This window comes from Copadichromis virginalis, linkage group LG20 (genome assembly GCF_057382275.1).
Source record: "Copadichromis virginalis isolate Kocher_CV1m ecotype Utaka linkage group LG20, C_Virginalis_male_GT1.1, whole genome shotgun sequence".
Lineage (NCBI taxonomy): Eukaryota > Metazoa > Chordata > Actinopteri > Cichliformes > Cichlidae > Copadichromis > Copadichromis virginalis.
This window is the reverse complement of record NC_140637.1, coordinates 27,442,022-27,452,661: the sequence shown is the minus strand read 5'-3', so window position 1 is coordinate 27,452,661 and position 10,640 is coordinate 27,442,022. Positions and strand designations below refer to the sequence as shown.

The following is a 10,640-nucleotide window of genomic DNA, read 5'->3' as shown; positions in this document are numbered from 1 at the left end:
TATTGACCAGGCGCCGCTGTCCAGGGTGCTGATCTCCCTCTGCTGACGTGTGCGCTGCGGCCACATGCGCCGGGAGCCCGCGAAGTACAAACCCGCACCAGGACCCCTCTGCTGGGGACACCGGACTAAAACTCTAGCAAAGGTTAACCCTACAAGTTCCGAGGAAGCTTTTTAAATAAGCAGATTGGAAGAAAAACTCAGTTTAAAGGAGGTGCAGGATGTAACGAAGGTGTTTCGTTACTTGTTTAGAGTAATTTGTATCTTTGTTTTAGGTAACCCTAACCCCAGTGGACACTTTTCCGGACATATTTGCACTCTGCATTTTTAAGAAAACATTTACACATTAAGAAGCATGTTTTCAAATATTTATTGATTATGTATTGATCTGTGTAATTCCTTCTGTCAGGCACTTGAGCAGCTACAGGTGGACAGATGCTGTAAGATAAATACACAATATTAGCCACACTTGTAACTGTGTTTTAGTGTGGGTGCTGATTTTTAGTGCAACCTGTTTTCTCCTTTGTCTTCTCCAGGGTGTTCGGACCCCTTGGGACACACTTGAGAGTGCTTGGAAACACCAAGGAGGAAGTTGGTGGAGAGCTGCCACCTTAAGCTTTTAAATTTAAACTTGGATAAATAAAAATAAGAAAATGTGGGATGTGTTAAATCCTGTCTCTGCCTGCGGTGACTCTAGCTTTGCTGCTCAGTGGTCATTTGTCACAAGTACATATTACACATAATACAAAGTCACAAAAAAGTAAGCCATACATCTTCATAGACATTGTGCGGTTTTTTTCTTGGAAGCGAGTAGAAGTTTGAAACCCCGGAATCTGAACAGAGACAGAGGCTATTTTTGTATCTGCAGCACTTACTCTGGCCAGTCACACATTCAGATGGATGCAAACTTGGAGTTTAGTATCTTGCCCAAGGATACTTCGACACATGGACTGGAGGAGTCAGGGATCACTCCACTGACCTTCCGATTGGGACACAACCAACTCTACCACCTGAACCACCGGTGCCCCAAGGCAAACAACACAACCAAAGACTGTGTTAATGAGTCCCGATAAACATGGTGCATAAACATCTGTCCTGTATTCATGTCTAAGAATGTTTTATTTCAAAGACAGTAAATATTAGACAAATCCTATCCTTTTTCAGATGAAGTTTTGTAGTAAATTAATAACTAAAGCATGAGTTAGCTGCACAAATGAAAACAGTCTCAAACACTACACAGGCACAACTGCAGAGGTGTGGTAACAATGGTTAGAGCTACAGAGCTACATGGTTATAAACACATTAAGAAAAAGCAGGATGGGGGTTAAAGTGCGTGGACACAAACACCACCCTATGGGACGAAGAAGACACAGAAGACAGACCAAACTACATCTGCATGACGAGACCAAACACTTTAATGCCTCATGAAAGAATCACAATCTAAGCTCTAGTAATTCTGTCATGAGGCATTGAAATGGCAAGGCATTTAGCTCAAACTAGCTAATGAAACACGATTTAGAACTAAATCGTGTTCTTCTGAATAGCTTTGGCCACTCGGGTCTTGTTAAAACCAAGAGGAAAAATCACTGCAGCCTCATCTAATACAGGGTCAATACATCACCATTCAACAAGCAGAAACTGTTGACCACGTACAACAATGTGCTGTCCTTAACAGAAATGTTTTGACTTAAACGATTGATTATGTACCCGATTTGTTTATGCTGACTCCTAGTGGCCCTTCTTTGTAATGACTGGGCCAGTTTTTTAGCTTCTCGTTGGAGTGTTAGCTGGCCACGGAGAATGCAGCTGCACACATGCTGTGCCTTTGAGTTTATTTGCCTGTAATCAGCTCCTTTACTACTTTTGATAGCTGGATAGTGATTGATCTGTCATAGTGTTTCTTATTTCCTCTGACGTTTTAAATCTTATTAATTTGAAGAAGCTAACTGGAAGGTGCCATCTTGAGTAAGCTAGCTCATTACTGGTGTGTTCTGCCTTCTCGGTAAGCTGCGAAGTAGTTTGATTTATTTTGCTGAATCTGCTGCCATTTGCATGGAGTAATATGCTTGTATATTTCTGTGATCTTTCAGTTTTATTCCGCTGATATTTGTTCAGTAAACCTTGCAAAGAATTCAAGGACTTGTCGGTTTATTGGAACATCTACGTGTTAACTGGCTGTCTGGCTCTGCCTGAAATGCACTGCGAGGACAGCATACATCAGTATAACTTGAAGAGTGCAGATAATCAGTAGAGCAAAGAGGAAAAAGTTGTGACAGTTCTTTAAAAAAACTCTAGTATTTAGTGTGGTGAAATATTGTGTAATTTGATAGTTAAGTCATCTGAAATGTTAAACGTCTCTTGGGTGGAAAGTGATAATAACTCTTCGTGAGTTATGAGTTAAATAGACACAGCATTTTGGTAAAACGCTGTAATTTAAAAATTCTGAAATCACCTGGTTGAATACAACAGAGCTTAAATCAAACTAGTAGCAAAACTGCTGAATCAAGTACAAGTAATCTAAATTGTACTCAAGTGCAGTCATTTTTCTTGCCTCTGGCCTCATATCTGGGGTCCTTTCCAGCTTTTCTCATTACCTTTTCCAACCCTGACAGCACCACTCCGCCTGAGGGTCATTTCTGCAATACTGAGACCACATTTTCGTTATTCACTCCCAAAATTAAACTCTTAATGCAGTTTATAAGGCTCCTTCTCACATCCAGGAGTGGGTATTGAACCTTAAAAGAACTAGTTTGACATTTAGGCCATGTTCACACCCAGTATAGCCCTGCAGTGAGATTCAGCACAACAACAATGCGGGGTTGGAAAAAAAAAGTTGAACCAAACTGTTGCTGCAGGATCATCTGGCAAGATGTTGTGTTGGTCTGTCAAATACATGCTGCACTTCTACCTCACAGTGTAAACAGGTACCACAGGGTTTCCAGAGTTATAAAATCCTGTCTGACAGTAATGCATGGATTACTGAACGAGCCTAAAGATTCAGTGGGTGTGTCTGCAAAGTGTCCGACAAAGATACATAAAATGACAGTAGAAAGAGGCCAATCATCACAGGAAGAGAGCAAGAAAACTCTGTAGATACACAAAAGGAAACTTAAAATGACCACACAGTGACAAAAAACAGCTGCAGAGACTAAAACATCTACAAAAAACATAACGTGAGAACAAAAATATATTATTCTTCACAAAAAGGAGGAAAAGACAACAATAAATGAAAACTTAAAATGACATTAAAGTCTCAAAAATTGACATTGTAGGGATGCAAAACAGCTGGTGAGCCTAAAGCATCTAGATAGAGACATGGTGACAATGAAAAAGAGATAATGAAAACTATAAAGAAACACAAAATAACCACATGGACTCAAAACTGCTGCAACAACAGAAACATTTGTAAAGACACACAAAATGACAACACAAAACAATTACACTGACAGAACAATAACAATGATGAAATGCAAAAGGACCACAGAAATTGCAACAAGCACTAATCACAAAGAAAGACCAACAAAATAGAAAAAATGACAACAAAAGCAAATTAATGATCACATTTAGTAGATCACAACAATGATGGACAGCCACGTAACCACAAAAGACTCAAAATGACCACCTAGAGATGCGAAACAGCCACAGAGTCGTTTCTGAGGAGAAACAAAAGGACAAAAAGAGGTAATCTGTCACTTAAACAGACAAAGACAACCACAAAGAGACATGGAAGGAACACAGAGATTTAAAAAGACATTAAAGAGGATGAAGATGGTCAGGCAGAGACTCAAAACAGCTGGAGACAGTAAAACATCTGAAAAATGACACAAAATGACAACAAACCAGGGCAACACGAAGACAAAATACGAAGACAACAATGAAGAGATATGAAAGGACAACAACGAGATTCTGAAATGTCACAAGTCACACAAACGAAATGACCAAAAAAGATGCAAAAAGCAAACAGAGTTACAAGCAGATCACAAAGAGATGAAAAAATGAGGTCGGTCATCGCAACAAGAAAATAAGTCAACCATGAAAAGACATAAAGGGACCAAAAAGAGACTCATAGAGTCACAAAATGACAAGAAACACAAAAGAAGACCACTATGTTAACTCACAGAGTTGTAAAGGCCTTTTTGAGGGTCATGGTTGGATTACCGAATTAGCCCACAGGGCTCAGAGAGTCAAAGAGTCACTGGGACCACATGCAAAGTGTTATACATTACAAAAACAGTGAAGAAAGATAAAGGAGCCAACAAGAGGCTCAAAATATCCCCAGAGTCACAGAATGACCACACAGAGATGCAACATTGCTACAGAGACTGAAACGCAAACAAAAAGACAAACAATGACAAAAAAAAGTGGCCAGGCATCACAGAAAGGGACCAACACAACTCTGATGATCAGTGGTCACATAAAGAGAGCACTGCAATGGTGAAGAGACATGTGATGGCCAAAAAAAGACACAAAATGACCACAGAGACACACAAAAAGCAGTAGAGAGTTCAAGATCTACAGGAAGAAACAATATGACAACAAGGAGGCCAACTGCCACACAAAAAGATAAAGACTACTGTGGAAATACATAAAAGGACCACTGAAAGACTTGAAATGTTACACACATAGAAACAAAAAACCAAAAAAAGACACAAATTGTCAACCGAGCTATGAGAAGACTACAACGAGATGGAAAAATGAGGCCGTTCAGCACAAAAGAGAACAAGTCAACCATGAAAAGACATGAAAGGCTCACAAAGAGACTCAAAATGGCTTTAAAGTGTTAGAAAACGAAAATGGACAAACACGAAGACTGTTAACTTTACAGAGTTGTAAAGAGCTCGGAGTCAAAGTCGGTCGGTTGCCACACATTTCAACTACAAAGAGACACACAATGACATTAAAAAAGAGGAAAACCATCACAAAGGCCACCAAAAACAACAACAAAAGAACATCGAAGGACCGCAAAGAGCCGCAACATGAAAAGACTTCAAATGACCACACAGATCTGCAAAAAAAAGCTACTGATAAATGAGATAACGTTGAAAATCATCAGGAGACCAAGGCAACTATAATTAAATAACAAACGATGAAAGAGGTGCTTATAGCAGCCACATTAAATAAATGACCCTATAGAAACACTTATAAAAAGAGAAAATGACAACAAAACTACAAAAAGACCACATAGATACACAAACACAAAACAAGGTGGCAATCAATCGGGGATGAATAACACCACAGAAACAGACAAAAATGAAAATTAAGACATGGAAAATGTCCACAAATGCACAATATGTCAACAGAGAGAAATAAACGGCCACAAATGTGAAAAGATTACCACAAAGATGTCATAAAACAAAATGTCCCATGAAGATCGATACTCAGAGTCACTGTGTGTCTGATGAGCCATTAAATATACCAACTAGATACTTCAACAAAAACCAAAACGTGTGAAAAAGAGAATTTGCGGTTTTATGTGGGGTTATGTTTGAGCAGGACTATTTCTTGGCGGGAGTCCCAGCCAAGCCCTCGCCAAGAAACAGTCCTGAACATAGCTGCTGCTGCTGCTGGCTGTGGCTTCATATCTACTGTATAAACAGTGATATCAGCCTTCTCATCTAACTCTTTTTTTGGGAACATTTTCTGCCCTTTTCCCAAAGTATATTCAAAGGCTTGACGCTCTGGGTCTTGCTCAAGGGCAGCCCAACATGGTAGGTGGATGAGCACAGGTTCTCAGCAAAAATAAGACCAGGTATGGGCCAGATTTGTCAGAACCACTAAAAATACAGTTTCTTATTCAGTGTTTTTGCTGCAGGTTATTTTTAGAGGGCCACAGCAAAAGTTGGCTTCAAATAACTACCACCAATACTAGAACGAATAATTGAGTCTCAGGAAATAAAGCAGCTTATTGCATCTTTTGCCTTGAGGCAATGGTGTTAACCTCTGAACCACAATTCTCCAAATACACAAAACATGTACAAACTGAAACATGTTGAAGTGGATTAAATGTTTTCTATTCAACACAAATAAACAGTAAAAGCTAAACTCTGCTCTTCACGTATTTACCTTGAGGTCAAACTATTAAACCAATGGGGCATGTTGATTTAGACTGTACATGAAGGGACAGAAATAGACTTTAACTGCATCCCTTTTTCTTAATGCACCACTAATACTACTGAAGCACTTTTAAAGGTGCTTACTTTAAAGTCTTGTGTGTAAAAATGGATTAAAACATCCCCAATCACCAAATGCTTTGAACACAATGTAAAGACATAATCACTTTGACTCTATGTCTCTCTATTTTGTTGAAGAGATAGCGACTGCAGTAGAAACAGAGCTGGGCTGTACCGTATTTTTCAGACTATAAGGCGCACTTAAAATCCTTTAATTTTCTCAAAAATCGACAGTGCGCCTTATGTATGAATTGTGATTGTGCTTCCTGACCTCGAACCGATTTTATGTGGTACATGGCGCTCGAAAAATCTGTCAAAAAATGTTTTAGTACAACTTTGGAAGACATAGGAGTAACAATTAAGTTTAACATCCAGGCATCCATGAAAACAGAATTTATTAAATTTAACGTAGTTAGCAGGAAGTTAGCTTGCTAGTTTCCACCTAAACATGATATCATGTAGCATGTTCTGACTGAGAGATTTCTGAAAAATTGAAAACGTACAGCTCTGCTATCACTTACAACATAAATGAAGACAGAAAACTAAACAGCAGTGACTTTTGTAGGGTTGCTGAAGTTTGGCTAGCTGGTATATAACGATATAAAATTCTGAATTTCATGTCACTTTTTTACAAAGTATTCAGTGTGTAAATCCTCCGAGCCCTGTTCCATGACAAAAATATACTTTTGTCATATTTTGAGTTTAAAATGACCAGTTTGTAAGTGCTTGTCTTAATAAGAATAACTTCCTGTCTGAATGTATGAATCCTGCAAACTCCAACAACAAGCAGAAGAATGTGCAAGTTGCTGTAAGTAAACTTATATGTTCTAAAGGCTGGAGTCCTGACTGTAACTCTACAAAATAATATTATTATTATTTGTTTGTTCAATTAATTTTGCTAAGGAACTGATGTGTGAGAATGTAAAAAACCAAAATATTAAACAAGCTTTTATCGTCAAATTGCCTGTCTTGGACAAAAACGCTGTTCTTTCAATGAAACTGAGCGATACTCAAATGTTTTACTTTACTTCAAAATTAATTCTATATGATTGGGTTCATGTTTGTTTTGGCCTTTTTGCCAGTATCTGTGATCTCTCTTTGCTTCTGTCTCTTTTCTCATTCCCCTCACATTCCAACCAGTCATGGCAGATTACTGCTGGTTCTTTCAGCCGGTCTCTTCCTGTTAAAAAGCAGTTCTTCCTCCCCACCATTCCCAAGTGCTTGATCATAGAGAATCGTCAGATTGTTGGCATTCTCTCTCTTCCTTACTTTACAATATTAAGAGCTTTAAGATGCCTGATGCTGTGAATTGGAGATATATAAATAAACGATTGTGCATAATAACAGCTACAGTTTAACCAAACACAACAGAAAAATATATATATTTAGTGAGCAGTGTGTAACCAACTTTAAGGTATAAAGGTGAATTACAGCGCAATAATTACTTGGGCTCGTAATAAGACCCTGGCCAGAATCAGAAGACACCAAATTCGTATGGAGCCAAAGTATTGAGCAGCAATAATGACCTGGACACAATGTTAACTTTTGAGTAGCCACTCTTGTATTGTTACAAAGTATAACAGGTATTTGTCCAATTTGTACAGATAAAGTATAAAATAAAATAAATAGTGTGCACACTCAACAAAATAAAAGTACTCGTTGGGGCCCTTTAAGAATTTAGAGTTAAGCTGGCGATAGCCAACTTCAAAGGTCCTTGTGAATGTAACTGGAATGTATGAGTGTGTGGTGTGTATCTTCTTTGGGGTAGATCGTCCTCAAAGTGGTTGGCTCGCCATCTATCACAACCAGAATATCGTCCTGGTCCTTGGACTTTTCCGTCCTCTCCAAAAAACCTGACCGTTGCTCTGTTTCACAAAAGCCCAACACACACTGGCGTTGGAATTGCAGCAGCTCTCCGGATGAAAGGTGAGTGGTTAGCCGACGTTGCCTCTCTCCTTCATCCAGCCACTCGACTCCGGACTTCCAGCAGGTAAGTAGGCTGGTTTTCCTTCCTCTCAATCCTGAGTTTTCCTCTCTTTTGTCCGTGGATTTCTCGGTTTGAGTAGCAGATGCCTCCACTCCTCTTGCTGAGATAAGAAAAACCCGGGACACCATGCACCTCCACCTCACTTCCTGGCTGACAGGGTCAATGCGGCCTGGGTAGGCTCTGATTGGTTGCTGAGCTAGGTGCCCTCACGTGGGGTGAACTGAGAGGTGCATTCAATGGTCATAGGAAATACGACGCTTGTTGATGTGGACAGTTAATATAAAGAGAATAAGTATGATATTTTTCATCTGGGCTACACCCTCCCCTCCTGAACTCATGCACGTCCCTGTGCATGGTAGACAGTTAAATGATGATTATTTGACGGGTCAAGGAAGAGGGCGAAGCAGGCTCTTCACCATCACTGATGACATCGGCCCAAGCTGAAGACAGTCCTTGCAAGAATGATTTTGCTGCAGTGATCAGAGGATTGCCTAGCTCCGTATAGTCAAGCCGTCGTGGCGGACGACGGTTTCTCTCAGATCTCCTTACAGAATCATTTGTATCCATGTTTTCCCTTGTATCCACTGGGACTATCTCCTCCACTCTCTCCTCAGAATTCGCACCTCTGGTGCCAGCCTCCTGAAATGGAAGTTGCCTTTCTTGGACGTCTGGGTCATCAACAGGTGAGTCAGTTTCAGTTAAGGTTATTTCATCCACTTGTTCGGTCGGTGTGACTCCATTGGTAGATAAGTACTCAGTATCATCTGTAGTACTGTTAGGCATATCAGGTATGTTGCCAAAATCAGATTGGCTGTCAAAAACAGGTGGGTTGTCAATATCAGGAACATTTACAGGACTCTCACTCACTGTGTGGACAGGGGAACTCAACCAAACAGGAATGAGCAAATCATCTTCTTCGTCTGAGGAGTTCTCTTCCTCTAGCGCTGGATTTGCACGGGTTCTTGGCCTGCGTGACACTGGCTTCTGTACATGCTCACTGCTTTCCTCCACAGGTAGGTAGCCACATGGTAGCAACAGATCCCGGTGTAGTGTTCTTAGGGGACCATCTTTGTTTTCAGGCTTAACTGTATATACTGGGAGGTTGCCTGCCCTTCTCACCACTACATGCACAGTGTGTTCCCACTTGTCTGAAATCTTATGTTTGCCCCGGATACGGACATTCCTGACCAATACCCGATCTCCAGCTTCCAAGTCTGATGCAGTTACATGTCTGTCAAACCTCATTTTGTTCTTGTGAGCCATCTTTGCAGCCTTGTCCATAGCTAACTTGTAGCTTTCTTTGAGACGTGACTTGAGTTTTTGCACATATTCAGAGTGAGATGAGTGTTGTTCCTCTTGCACTGGCAGGTTGAATGCAAGGTCAACTGGCAACCGAGGTTGGCGTCCGAACATCAGTTCGTACGGGGAGAAACCAGTCACTTCATTCCTGGTGCAGTTATAAGCGTGGACCAGGGGTCTTACATGGTCACGCCAACAGGACTTATCTTGATCACGGAGAGTTCCCAACATATCAAGCAAGGTACGATTAAATCGTTCCACAGGATTGCCCCTAGGATGGTATGGGGTTGTCCTCACCTTGTGGATACCAGCCACCTGACAGAGCTCCTTGATTGTGCGGGACTCGAAATCTGGACCCTGGTCACTATGCAATTTTTCTGGGATGCCATAGTGTACCATAAAGTTCTCCCACAGACACCTTGCCACTGTGCGGGCCTTTTGATTAGGTGTTGGGATAGCAACTGCAAATTTAGTGAAGTGGTCCGTGATCACCAATATATCTTTGGTTCCACTCCTGTCAGCTTCCAGGGACAAGAAGTCCATGCACAAGAGTTCAAGAGGTCGTGTCGTATTAATGTTGACCAAGGGGGCCGCTCTTTCAGGCCGTGCCTTCCTCCGCACGCACCTGCCACACGTCTTCACTTTCCTTTCCACGTCCAAAGCCATCCTTGGCCAATAAAATCTTGACCTTACAAGGTCCAGTGTACGGTCGACTCCCATGTGACCCATATGGTCATGCAGGCTGGTGAGAACTGTGTTGCGAAGCTCAGCTGGAAGTACAAGCTGGTAGGTTTTCTGGGACCCCTCTTGGCGTCGCCGGTACAAGACATTGTTGCGGAGCTCAAGACGGTTAAGCTCTCGGAGGAGCAGTGGAAGCTCAGGGAGCTGTGTGTGCACGGTTGGAGGTGGTGTGTCCCCATATTCGATCTGAGAAATAACATGCTTTATACACTGATCGGCTCTTTGCTCGTCTGCCAGCTCTGCCTCAGTTAGATGGGGAATGGTTGGCAGACCTCCAAACTGTTCCTCTTGCCCATAGCTATCAGGTACAGCACTAGGAGACACAGCAAGCACCTCCACCAAGGCAACACAATCTGCATCTGCCTCTCTTTCATTGTCAGGACTGACGCTGTAGGTGAACTGCCTCTCACAGATTGCTTTCACCACAGACTGATTTACAGCATTGA

The 10,640-nt window shown here is 41.3% G+C and overlaps 1 long non-coding RNA gene across 1 annotated transcript; it reads left to right on the top strand.

Annotated features, from left to right (window-relative positions):
• The first annotated feature begins 141 nt into the window (after window positions 1-141).
• On the top strand, window positions 142-2,133 carry LOC146684990 (uncharacterized). Its single transcript, XR_014917068.1, has 2 exons — window positions 142-437; window positions 534-2,133. It is a non-coding gene; the product is annotated as an uncharacterized LOC146684990 (long non-coding RNA).
• The last annotated feature ends 8,507 nt before the right edge of the window (window positions 2,134-10,640 follow it).